General features: G+C 36.9%; 1 long non-coding RNA gene across 2 annotated transcripts in view; it reads left to right on the forward strand.

The window, feature by feature from the left end:
- LOC108405856 (uncharacterized) overlaps positions 1–13,705 on the forward strand; it is a 132,855-nt gene that overhangs the window by 79,874 nt on the left and 39,276 nt on the right. The window contains exon 1 of one of the 2 annotated variants that reach the window (XR_005056937.2): positions 10,325–10,385. The exons of the other annotated variant lie outside the window; for it this stretch is intronic. This is a non-coding gene — a long non-coding RNA (uncharacterized lncRNA). Of the gene's footprint in view, positions 1–10,324; positions 10,386–13,705 lie in introns of those variants that run through there. 2 annotated transcript variants of the gene reach the window in all.

The following is a 13,705-nucleotide window of genomic DNA, read 5'->3' on the forward strand; positions in this document are numbered from 1 at the left end:
AAGCATGCCCTTTTCAGTCTACCACAATTTCCAAACTCCCACCACTACCTAGTGTATGTTACCTGTCTACTTCACAAATATTTGTACCTGCTGGACTTCCACTGGCATTTATGTTTGCAATTCCTGCTGTAATCAAGCAGTAACCATTGAAGGATTTTAAGATCAAATCTGTGCTTTGGGAAGAAAACCCTGGCAGCAATTTCAAAATACCTTCTACATTCTGAAAGCTTGTTTTGTGCATTTCTGTCATTGCACTAACAACGTTGAGTTACAGTTTTCTATTTGTGTATTTGTCTTTCTTGCTAGACAGTGAAATCTTGTGAAGGATCAGAGATATTTCTTATTCACCTGTGATACCCAATTGCCTAGTGTTGTGTTTGACAAGTAGGAGATACTGAGTGAAAAGTAAGAGTGGGTGAGACCCTAAAGAAAGAGAGGTGGGTAGAGAAACTAGCAACCTCATCCTAAGGAAACATGATGAGAGCCTGAATTAGGTTGGGCCTATGATCATGCTAAGAAGCAATAATTATCAAAGATGTTTAGAAAGTAGAGTTAACTGGATTTGGCAATTGTTTAGGTAAGGAGTGTAAAGGAAAAAGGAATACAAAATGATGGCTTTGTAATTATGGTCAGACATAGCATGGAGATTAGTTCTCGTGATTGCTAATTCGCCAATCCAAGGAGTTAACTGTCCCATCCAAAGACTGAGCCTCTGCTATTCCATAGAGCATATGGTACAAAGTGCTCCTACTGAGAAGCAGTAGAAAAGCTTGACGGGTATGGCTGGCAGGGCATGAAAGACATTCTGGGATGCTGGGGAGGTTTTATTTCTCAATGCAGGGACTGGTCACACAGATGTGTATATTTTGTCAAATTTAATTGAGTTGTGTACGTACGATTTGTATTTTTTTTTTTTTTGCATGTTTGTTATATCTCAGTAAGTTTGCATTAACAGCAAAAGTTTATTTCAGGGGAAATGATCATGTTAATCATAAATGGAAGGATAATGTTCAATCAGATCTTCTACTGATTTGGCATTAATCCCAAATTTGTCCATAGTATGTAAAAGAAATGTCTGACTACTTGATTCAAGCTCTGAGTTCATTTTAGTTGGGAATGTGCCTTTTATTTCAAAAAAGAAAAAAACGAAAGTTTGAGGCTGGAAAGCTGAAGGTTTGGATTGATCAAATTTCAGTTCCCCCTCTTACCATACGTGGCCTTGGGCAAGTAACTTCTCTGATGTTCCGTTTCCTCATGTAAAATGATGATTTCCTACCACCATGGTCATCTATTTGTATGGCTGTGTGATGATAAAGCTAGCTTATCTGAAAGTACTTTGTAAACCATGTCACATTATCCAAATACACATTACATGCCAAGCGTTCTGCTAGTTACTAGGGATGCAAGGATGAGCAAGCATAGAGGTGAATACTTGTTTCAAAGAAGTTGTGATTTTGAAAATGTAGTTAAATAAAAATGTAACCACATTATACATGGGGACGAGTACAAGGATATTTGGTCATGTTTTCATTTAACACTTTCTTGGAATTCTTCCCAGAAGAAAATCACAACAAATATTTTGCAGCCTAGGACCATGCACTATAGGCTAATTCAGTTTCCTTGGACATGTTTGTATTCCCCCATCTTTGGGTGTTAACTGAGTCATAGATTGATGATGATATTACTGAATGATGGTATGAAGTAATGATTTTTAAACATTTTAAAGCACTGGAGGAATATTTAATAAACATAAATACATCTGAAGTCTTACCCAGATCCTTCTAACTACAAAAAGATCCTCTCCTGTGAAAGCCACTATGTTACATATCTGACAGCCTGTGGCATTGGAAAATTCTAGTGGAAAAAAAGATTGAAATAAGCCATAATAATTCTATCAAATTCAGTTAGCATAAAGGCAGATGATCACTTCCCTGGTCATCTCTCTACCCTCTTCCATAGATAATTCATAGACACATTAAAATTTACTTATGAGAACTTCTCTAATAATAATGTGTTATATTGCTTCAGCAATTATGTAAGAAGTGAGAGAATGCTTAATTTCAAAAGGCTGCCCCATTAGAAGCTGCAGATGAAAATGACATCTAGTAAAGCTGGGTCATAGTGCTAACAGATCATGAGAATCTCCACTGAGCTAAATGAGCCATGTTGCTTTTTAATTTGTAATTGAAATATAAGTTTTAGATCATTTAGCTACAGAAAAACTTGCATTATTTGGGAATAAAACTGAAAACAAAGCTAGAAAATTTCACCTATCAGCCTTTGAATTTGCATATCCAGGTTCATATTGGAAGAATTAGCTGGCCATTTTCCAGATGTTAATATGTAATCTGGCTATTATTTATTAAATAAGGATGCATATCTTTAAGGTGGAACTTTTCAAAAATTCTAGAGGTACTATAGAAATGGAATCTTTTGTCAAGCCAAAAATAAATACTTTTGGTTTAGGAATACAAAACATGCCTAGTTATGGACAAGGATGGCCATCAATTTAAAGTGACAAAAATGACTAGGATCCTATTAGCTTAAAATGTTTAATAAAAACATATAGGATTACTGTCATATCATAATATGGGACCATGGAAAGAAAAGGCTTTATGCAAAACCTTAATAGATTAATCTTTTTTTGCAGAAACAGTCTACTGTCTAGGAAGTAAATTTCCTGCCCAAGATACTTTTGGAAAGTACTAAATCAATGTCCCCAGGCCCTATTGGAAAAAGCCACTATAAACACTGGAAAATAAAAAATAACATGTCAAAGACAATACCAGTGACAAAAAGAACCCTGCCTGCTTCTTTCATTTGTTCACTTACTATGTTATTCATTCATTCCATTGTTAATCCCTTTCCTCTTTAATTAATGAGACATGTAAGAGAGGATGGAAGGGAAAACAGAAAAGGAAGAGAAGCACTCAATTCACACAATCTTGCAAAAGGGACAACAGAGAAAGTTATCAGAAGGAGCAAACTCACCAAATGTATAACCCACTGTGAGGCAGAGGGAGGCAGCACGAACAGCGTAGCAGCAGGTACGAGCCAGGGAAGTTTCTCTGTAGGAATCGGTTTAGGATTCAGGGACAACTTCCGTGATTATGTGATGGCCCTGCCAGGGCTGGTGGCATAATTGCAGGACCCACTGCAAAATGAAAACAGGGGCCTCCATGTTCAAAAAAGCAGGACAAAATGGCTTTTTTTTTTTCTTCTCAGCTCTTGCTCTACCTGCCATGATGTTTTTTATTTGCTGTTAATGTGCTTTCTCAGGTACAGGACCCTCATGGGGGGACTATAGACACTCACAGGCGCCCAGGGCCCTGTACTGCAGCATGGCCCACAAAACCCACTTCCGCTGACCTGGAGCCCGGAATCCCATGGGGACAGTGGCAACAGCAGTCTCTGCTGGGGCCATGGGAGTGGTCAGCCAGAACATCCTGATGTGGTGGGGAGGATGGAAGAGGCAGGACCATGGGTAGGATGAGGCTTTAAGCTGCTGGAACATGCTCCAGTGATCCACTGGACTTCACAAAACACAAATTCTAAATTAAAATTAAGAATTTTCCGACAGACTCACACACTATGCATATGGCCCTACTCAGCACAGGGCCCAGTGCAACCACATGTCACACACCATGAAGCCAGCCCTGGGGCAGATAGGAGAGTCCTGGAAGACTTGCTCCCAAATCCTCATTAAAAAAGATGTAAAGATAACCATCCTTCCCAAGAGATTTGCAGAATCAAGGTTTAACCTTGTATTTGGCAAAATTAAGGGAAACTGTAAGAGAATAAAATCCTACTTATTTTCCATCCCTTTCACCATGCAAAATAAAAGGAAACAAATATATCGTAACACAAAGGAAAACCAGGGAAGTAGAACAACAGAGGTCACGCCAATTATTTTTACTGCATCTACAAACATATGTGAGTAAATCACTCTATCACATGCAAAGGTTGTCACTTACATTTTAAAAATTCCCATATATGCTGCTTATGAGAAATATGCCCTAATCTAAGTAAAACAAAGTTTAAAAATATAAATAAGACACAGTGCCTAGATGTAATGTCAGGTCAAAGTGGAATTGTTTTCCTGTGTGGAACATACAATAATACAGAGTATAATCATAAAGTAATAATTCATTGTATTTGTTCATTTATTTGCAAGCATTGACAAGAAACTGGCTAGTGAATGTCATCAGTGCAGAGCATTTAAGAAAAGTCCGATACAAAAGAAAACTTGAAAGGCCTGGAAATCTTACAATTCATGTGATAGAGACTTTCACAAATTTGACATTCAAATCACATTACCAACAAAGTATTGCAAATGTGAAACAATAATAAAAAACAATTTCTTATCAATCATGCTAGAAGACCTGAGTTATCTTTCTCTTCTCCACAGACAATATTTTAAAAATGTATTCTTGATATAGGAAATATTACAGGAAGAAGCAATCAAAGAGTATGAAGGAAAGAAAATAAAGGAGAAAAATATGGAGTGTTAAGGCTAATTAATAAAAATTTTAATGAAGTATTTTGGTATTTGTAGTTATTTATGAACTTTGGAAAATGGATATATTACTGTGCTTTCTTTTCTCATTAAGTATGCATTCCCGAGCATACTTCCTTTGCATTTATACTTGGGTGTGTGCAAGTGTGTGTGTTTTCCTGAGCCCCTCTAGTGAAGGCAAGCACCATCACTCCCCTCTACCAACAGGAGCCAGCAGCTTATTTCATCTTCTTCACACTACTTGCTAGTATCTAAAATTGTCTTGTTTTTCTTGTTTAAATATTTACTGTCTTTAGCTCTCCATACCCTCCCCAAATACGTACAATATAAAATATACTCATTTAGTTGTTTTTTTTAAATTGCTGAATCCCTACCTCATGGAATAGTGTAAGTCAGCCAATGACTAATATGTAAATGCATAGGGAAAAAGATGAAGAAAATACATCAGCATTTTTTTTTACCAGCCACCCCTGAGTTCAGTGAGGCTATAGGTAATATTTATCTTCTGTTTTACATTTGTATAATTCTTCAGGTTTTCTATAGATACATAATCAAGAAAAGTAAAACAAAAACTTCAAATGTCCCTCAACAGTGGAGCATTGAACTACACAGTGGTGTGTCCAAATAAATATACAATATAGTCATTTAAAAAAGAAAGAATGAGGAAGACCTCGGCATGGATTTAAAAACATCTCCAAAATCAAATGGGGTTCAGACAAGTGCATAGGAGGCCTGGAGTGGCCGACCATCCTGGTTTTGCCAGGGTTAAGAAGTTTCCCAAAACACGACAAAGTTCTGGGCTAACAGGCTCTAATAGTGTCCCTAAGTCTAGCCCCTTTTTCTTTAAAAAAAATGTAGGAATTAGAATATAAGTTCATATTCATTTGTGTCTGCATAGACAGCCTCCAGAGGAAGAATGCACCAAATGTAACAGTGCTTGTCAGTTTTATCTTTGGTGGCAGAGGAAAGCTGGGTTGATGGACTGAGATTGAGAAGAGACATTTCATTGCATATATTTTTAAATTTTTGATGTCAACTATGTGAACTTGCTAGCTACTCAAAAATTAAACAAGCAAACAAACTAAAATGAAAACAGAGTCAAAAATGAAAAAGCAATCTGTTTTGTGGGCAAGTAGCAGCAGCATTCAATACTCTCCCGTTGATGGATGTTTGAGGTTTTGCTTTATTTTTCCTGATTATGTATCTACAGAAAACCTGAAATATGTTCTTTTCCGAAGTAGAGAGCAAAGCACCTAGGTAATACAGAGTTGAATGGTTTGGAAACTTTGTTGCAAAATACATTTTTTTAAAACCTCTGCCATCAGCCTTGTTATAATGAACACAATGCAATGTACTGACTACCCTTTGAGAACAAAGACGTCCAGGCTGTCTTGCCTTGCTCAAAGAAAGCAAGTCTGAGCTGCCTTTAAACTTCTGAATTGACCAGACAGTCCCAACACAGGCTCATAAACCTACTGCACTCAAACCAGATCAGCCTTTCAGCAACTGTTTATTTACCTCAATTTGAAAATGCTGTCTGTATTACAGATTTTATTTTTCTTTATACCATTCATGCTCATTGTAATAAGACTCTATAAAACATCTTAAGACTTAAAAAGTTATCTATAAAACAGATTTCATTCCAAATTTTTTCCCCCAAATGCTTGTTTTTCCTTTCTTTTGGGGCAATAGGTTGAGAGGAACCCAATAGAAACCACAGAAGCAGTTCCTAGGATATGAAATTGTACATGTGTGTTCCTACAGTTGAACCAGGTGCATGAATGGTGTATGTCCCAGTCCACAGGCAGGGGAAGACCAATGTTCCAGCTCAGGCAGGCAAAAAGAGAGCAAGTTCTCCTTTCCTTCACATTTTTGTTCTACTCAGATCCTTAAGGGATTGGATAATGCCCACCCGTACTGGGGAAGGCAATTTGCTTACTCAAGCTACTGATTCAAATGCTAATCACACCCAAAAATACCCTCATAGACACACCCTCAAATAATGTTTGGCCAAATATCTGGACACCCTATGATCCAGTCAATTTGACATGCAAAACTAACCATCACAGGGGAGATCAAGGGATATATATGTATGTATATGAATGGGTAAGATAAAATCCTTGCCTCTAAAAGAGCTAGTGTTACAATTCTGGACGTGGCTGGGTAAGGTCTCGTAACAGAATGGGAGATGTCAGACTTGGAGTTGGACATTTAGTCTGAGGTGGATAAGGCTTTGGGTGGGAAGAGCGTGTGGAGGTGCTCTGAGGACATTCAGGGCAGCTGAAGCAGAGAACAGTGGATAGTGTGGAAAGCTTTAGCAAAAACATGCAGATCGAGTTCAGGCAAAGGATGAAGGAGCAGGCACTGTCTGCAGATGGGCCATCGGCCCCAGGAAGTCTGTAAGTGAGAATAGGACCTCTGGGCAGGAATTCAGCTCTAGAAATGTGTTCCCAAAGTGTGATAGGGATGTGGATGTATGGTCCAAAATAGCGCAGGTGCCACTTCGAGGGACAGACATACTAGGCAAATTTTCAGACTGGGACTCAGGCACAAAGCTAGACAGAAACCAGTTACCTCAAAACTGACCTCACATAGTACATGAAAATATTTCAGAGGATTATAGCTTAACCTATAAACTAAAACTATAAAACGTTCAGAAAATAAACAGGAGAAAAATGTTCATAATTCTGAACAAGAATTTATTAAACAAGCCAAAAAATTTCTCACTATAAATGAAAAATTGGTAAATGGGATTTCATTACAACTTTAAAGTATTGCTCATCAAAAACCACCTTTAAGAAAATGAAATGGCAAGCCACAATTCATAATACATATATTTAAGAAATAAATTGAATTTGGAATATATAAAGAATCCTTACAAATCAGTAAGATGACAACAATCCAATAAAAAATTTGCAAAACTTGAACTAAAACTTCAAAAAGAATAAATATTGATGGCCAATATACACATGAAAAGTTGTGCAACATCGCAAGTCATCAAGAGTTGGAATTTAAAAGCAATAAAATATCACTATACACCTACTAGAAACAGACAAATTTTAAGACTATTGGGCTTCTGTGTATGCATGTTTTTTAGAGGGATTTAATGATAAAATTTAAACTTCATACAAGTGTCTGAAAACAGCCAAGACATTTTTAGAAAGAATAGTTGCGGGGGTGGGGGGACTGCCTTACCATATATTTATTTATACTTAACCACAAAACTACTATAATCAAAATAGTATGGCATTGGTACAAGAAAAGTATGAGTGGAATATACTAAAATATTCCTGAAACAGACCCAAGTTTCAGGATATATAGACTTAATCTATGAAAAGAAAAATGCCAATAGGGCAAGAAGAGAACAATTTGTTAAATAAATGTTTTAGCCAATTGACTCCATCCAGCTGATCAGAAAATGAATTTACCCTCCTTCCTCTATACCATAACATATTTTCTAAAAATTCAAAATGGATTAAATATGTATATGTAAATATACCTTGAAAGATGACCTACATTTTGTAATTTAGGTGTTTTGTAATTTTCAGTGTATAAGTCTTGTACTTACTTTGTTAATCTTACTCCTAAGTATTGCTTCTTTGTTATTCTACTGCAAAAGGAATTGTTTTCCTGTTTTCATTTCTGGATATTCATTCCAAGTGGATAGAAATGCAGTTGATTTTTTGAATTGATCTTGTATCTTACAAATTTGCTGAAATTGTTTACTAGCTATAGTAGGTATTTTGGATTTCTTAGGAATTTTTACACATAACATCATATCAGGCACAAATAGAGAATTTCCTCCTCCCTTACTAATATGGGTGTGTTTTATTTAGTTTTCTTGCCTAAATACCTAAATGTATAGCACCTGTGATACAATGGTGACTAGGAGTTGTGAGAGTTAACATCAGTTGTCTTGTTTCAGATATTAGTGGGAAATTATTCAATCTTTCACCATTGAATAGCAGTGAGTTTTTTGTAACTGCTCTTTATTTGTATATGCTCTCTATTTATTAGGAAGAATAGTTCTTTCTTGTGTTTTTTTATATCACAATAAAATAGTGATACTCTATTGTGTTAAATTGCAGCTCCCCAAAGACTAATGATATTGCACATCTTTTCATGTGCTTATTAGCCATCAATATATATTCTTTCCTGAAGATTTTGTTCAAGTTTTGCAAATTTTTTATCAGATTGTTTGTCTTCTTATTGAGTTGTGAGAATTCTTTATATATTCCAAATGCAATTTGAAATAATTATCCGAGAAGAATCATGACTAAGAGGGGTATAATTTTGGAGTCAAGAGTTTAGCAAAACAGAAAACTCAAGAGATAAGCTGAAGATAGATATATCTGACAATATGAAGTTTAAATTTCCCCATGGAGAGAAAAGGTACCATAGTAAAAATCAAAAGAAAATTTCTTACAACACATAAATCAGCCAAATATTTAATCTTCCTATCCTAGAAAGGGTGTTTACAAACTGATTAAACACCCACACACACCTCTATAGAAAATTAAAGAAAACTGAATAAATATATGAACCTGAACCTGTTTGAATATATATTTTGAAAGAAAATCAATCTCATTATTTGTAAAAAAAAGAAGAAAGAAAGAAGGAAGGAAGGAAAGGAGAAAGAAAGAAAATGTGGCGGGAAAAAAGAAAATATGAGATGGCATATTCACCTTGAAAACAAAAAGAACTAAAATATCCAGTCCTCATGCACATGTAGGGAAATGTGCATACTCAAAGACTGTGAGTGTGAATTGTCACAAGCTTTCTGTAAAACTATCTAGCAATTTTTAGCAAATTTTTAAAAATAGTACACACACACACATTCATAGCCAAAGCCACTCATGAAGAAAACCCACTCTCAAATGTAGCATATAAAAATAATAAAGCCTACTGCAATACTGTTTGTGTTGTAAAAAAAATTCATAAGAATTCAGAATACCCATTATTAGGTTAAGAAATAAGACCATTCCATGCCATAAAATATTATTAAAGTATTCAAAGGAACACACTATAGTTCCATACTTGGAAGGGAGCAATACAAAAACCAGGGACTGTGTGCCCATTGCCCATTTATTGCACTCTGAGCAACAACACCTGAGTCATGTTTGAGGATCACCACTTCATCTTAGTCCTTGTGCTATGTGTAGGTTTCCATCCCCAAGTAGGGTAGAGCATGTGACCTCAGTATCAACATACTAAGCTCAAGAACATAAAGCTATTACAATCAAACCCAATCCAATGTAATATGCTAAGAGCTCTGGGGTTACAGAAGCTGAGGCAGCACTTTCCAACAAGACTAGGATTTACGGGTGTGCAGCCTCCACCAGCCACCCAGGAAAGAGCAGAGCCAGGCTGAGAGAGAGGGCGAAGCTGAGACCTGAAGCTGTCACCTGAACCACACCTGATACTAATGAGAGCTTTTTATTCCAAGTGAGTTTAGAAGGGTTTTCTGTCACTTGCAAAAGTCTTCATTGATATATTTACACAGTTTAGAAACATGAACATGGAGAAAGGTGGGGAATAACAGAATGGCAGGTTATTTGTAGTGATTACCTAAAGGGGTGGAAATGGAGGGACTTGAGAAAGAATTATTAAATTACTACTAATTGCATTATTACTATGTTACATAGGGAAAATGAAAGTTCCTATGGCCAGGATCCTCATCTGACCCTAAACTACTTGATGATGTAATTGACCTACTGCTAGGCTACTGCTTCCACACCCATTGGCGATGAGCCATTATTGTCAGTGTTACTATGTAAAGAGCTCCACCCAGTGTTCTGCCCAGAGGCAGAGATGAGGCAGACTGTGAGCATCCAGAGGCAGACATGTTTCCAGCACTGGACCTGCCACGGTGAGAATAAAGTTTGGTATAAACCCTTTTACTCCTAATGTTCCATTGTGTTATTCAGTCTCACCGAACCCAGAGTGAACTCACCTGAGGGCAATCCCCCTCAGATGAGACAGTTACTATATATAATATTACTATATTCTTAATTACCAATCATATTTTTAATTTCATTTGTAATAGCATGTATAACATTTGGAACTGAAAAAAAATCTTACAAAAGACTCAGTGCTTTGACTATGGGGAAAAAATGTGGGAGAAAAAAAGAAAAAATGAGCACATGAAAAGATGTGCAAATATTATTAAGAAATGCAATAACTTTCCATTTCCCTCTTTAAAAAAATGGAATGTGAAATCCAAATGTATCTGAACATTCAAGCATAAATTTGCCTCTTTCTTTCTACTTAGGAAACATACTGCAGCTCAGCAAAGTTTATCCTTGACAGCAGGAGTGTAATCAGGATATTCTGATTGTTTTTGCTAATTTTTTCATCCATCTTGGTTACTGAACACATATAAAATACCAGAAGCCAACAGCTCCCAGTCTGTGTGAAGTTTGGGGTCCCAAGAAAAGGGAGTAAGAGATGAGTCGTGGCACAAGTTTAATCTGAAGAAGTAGGTAGGGGCTAGATGACCTAGAACTCTGTAATATGTGCTAGAGAACTTGCGCTTTGTTCTGAGCTTGATGGGAAACTGAAAGGTTTTGAGAAATTCAGGGATATGGTAAGATAAGTAACTCTGGTGATTGTGTGGAGAATGGACCTGAGCAAAAGAAGGCCAAATGCCCTGATGTATAAACCTGAAAATCCTTCTTCTCGTGTATTCAACAGTGCTTTAATTACAAAATGCTGTAAGTGTAATTTTGGAATGGTTCCACATGCTAGCAACCCATTTCTGCTGTGATTCAAAGACTCAAATCATTTAATGCTTTCAATGTCCAAAAAAATGAGGGGATTTTAAATATTAAAATGTACATTGTTGAAAGCATGTACATCTTCCTACAATGAATCATGTCACCAGAGACATAATTGTTGAGTTTTCTGCCCTACACTTGCATGTACTGTCTTCTCTTTTCTCAGTTCTCAGGTACAAATATTATTAGGAAATGCAACTCCAAAAGCTCCACCATTAAGTTCTAGATCCTTCATGTATTTATTTATCCACCATATTTGGTGGATGTTACCTCTGTCCTTCCAAGTCCCTGCTACTAAATGGAGGCATTAATTTTTTTCTGACTATTTGATAAACATCTAATACAACCCAGGTCTCCTCAGGGACATTTCTCTTGCAACACCAACCTGGTTTTCCTCTCTTCCCAGACATGCAGAAAGCGTCACACTTCCCAGACCTGTTATAGTTTGGTGGGGCCCCATGTCTGGTTGTTGCCAGTGAACTGAAATAAGTTGGAAGTGATGTGGGTCCCTTCTGGGAAGAAACATAAAAGAACAGGTATGAGATCTCATGCTATCCTTTCCCTGCCATAGCAACCAAGACGGCCATGAGCAATATGGTACAGCCATCAGATGGCGGAGCTATTAGCCTAGATCCCCGAGTGACTGAGAAACCAAACGCTCCTTCCCGCAACTAAACTACATGGCACGTTTGCTCAGAAACAAGAAATAGAACATTGGTAAATCATTGATATTCCAGGTTTCATTTGCTATTACAGCATTCCTGGTTTATCCTGTCTAATAGGCTTCAAAGACCCTTCTGAGAATCTGATGACTACTATGTATCCTCTCCCCAGCTAGCTGAATATTTAGACATTTTAAATAATGAATATAAATAAGCCTCTTCATGAATCTCCCACCACAGATGAATATAGGAGATTAAAGAAATTTACATCGTTCCTAGCATACCAAATGCTATGATGCATGTGCATGTGTGTGTGTAGAAATACTATTGCCTTACATTACAATGGTTTAGAAGTTATCTCATTTTGCAACTAACAGTTGGTGAGTTGATACAGGAAAATCAGTTGAATAGTTCTTAAATTGTTTGTCAAAACAAGTCTCAGCCTGTCTCTAAGTAGGCAGGCTCTGATTAAACTCTGGGACTTGCTTACTGCCGGGAGGCAGGAAGGAAACACCTGGGCAACGTTTAAATGGGCTGGCTCTGTACAGCAAAAGGTAAGAGTGACAGAGTTGTCTGCTTTACCTGGGGTTGAAGTTTTGAACTAAAAAGAACCCTTCAGCATTCTGATTTGTTTACTTCAGAGAAAGTGAGTAACTTCCTGTTTCTCAGAAAAAGAAAAAAAGAAAAAAGAAATACTCTCCAGACCTCCTGAAAATCAAAGGGCTCTTCTAAGAAACTGTGTCGGTGAAGGAAATAAAAAAGTATCAAAACTCTTCAGACAGATTGAACATTGCCAGGTTGAAGTGTTTGTTGGAGTGTTTTCAATTTACCAAGCTAAACCTCAAATATTTAAATCACAGTTTTTGAAGTGTTCACTAAATAAATCAATTACATTGTATTTTTTGGGGTGGCTATGTGTACCGAGGCTAGTTACTGGCTGACATAGGAAAATAACATTTGTCTTCTTTGCTTGGCCTCATTTGGTTTTCCTTCTCTGTTTTGGCCCAGATTATGCCTTCCTCCCAGCTGTGCCCTTTTCTGACCTGTCCTTCCTTACAGCTCCTATTCCTGCTTGCCATTCTACTTGGCAGAGGGTAGGTTAATGCTTGGCTCACCAGGGCTAGCCAAAGCTTCATACCTTCTGCTATTCTTCCTGTCACCTACTGAAGTATAACCAACATACAGTTTAATTTTTAGCTCTTCAGGGCTAGGCTACTCGTATATATACATCAGGGGTGATAACTTGTTGATCTGAGAAAACTGCAGTTTCTTAAATCAAGAACACCAGGACATCGGAGGTTTTTGCATTCAACTGCAAAGTATGGGTATTTACCTATGATGGTCATCACTGCAGATACAACTCACCTGTCCTGCTAGCAAACACTGCGATAGAACACAGGAAGAATGTTTCTTAGGGGAATGGAAAGGAGGGGTGGGATGAAGACAGACTACGGATGAGACCACTCACAGAGGAAAAAACAGTTTTCTTCAGAAGGGCTTATATATGGAAAATGTTTTCTGAAGCTTTGAATGGCAGAACTAGAGCAACAAATGGAAGGCATGCATGGGGACAGAAGTATTTAAATCAATTTAAGAAAGTTTGTTAATATTAACCATAGATTTGAAATATTTCTCGACTTAAAATGTGAAGGAAATAAAGAAAAATCATTGCACAAAAACCATAAAACAGAACGCCAAAAAGAATAACAAATGAGGACGAATAAAAACAATCACTAGCATTTATTGAACAT

This window comes from Manis javanica, chromosome 1 (genome assembly GCF_040802235.1).
Source record: "Manis javanica isolate MJ-LG chromosome 1, MJ_LKY, whole genome shotgun sequence".
NCBI lineage: Eukaryota > Metazoa > Chordata > Mammalia > Pholidota > Manidae > Manis > Manis javanica.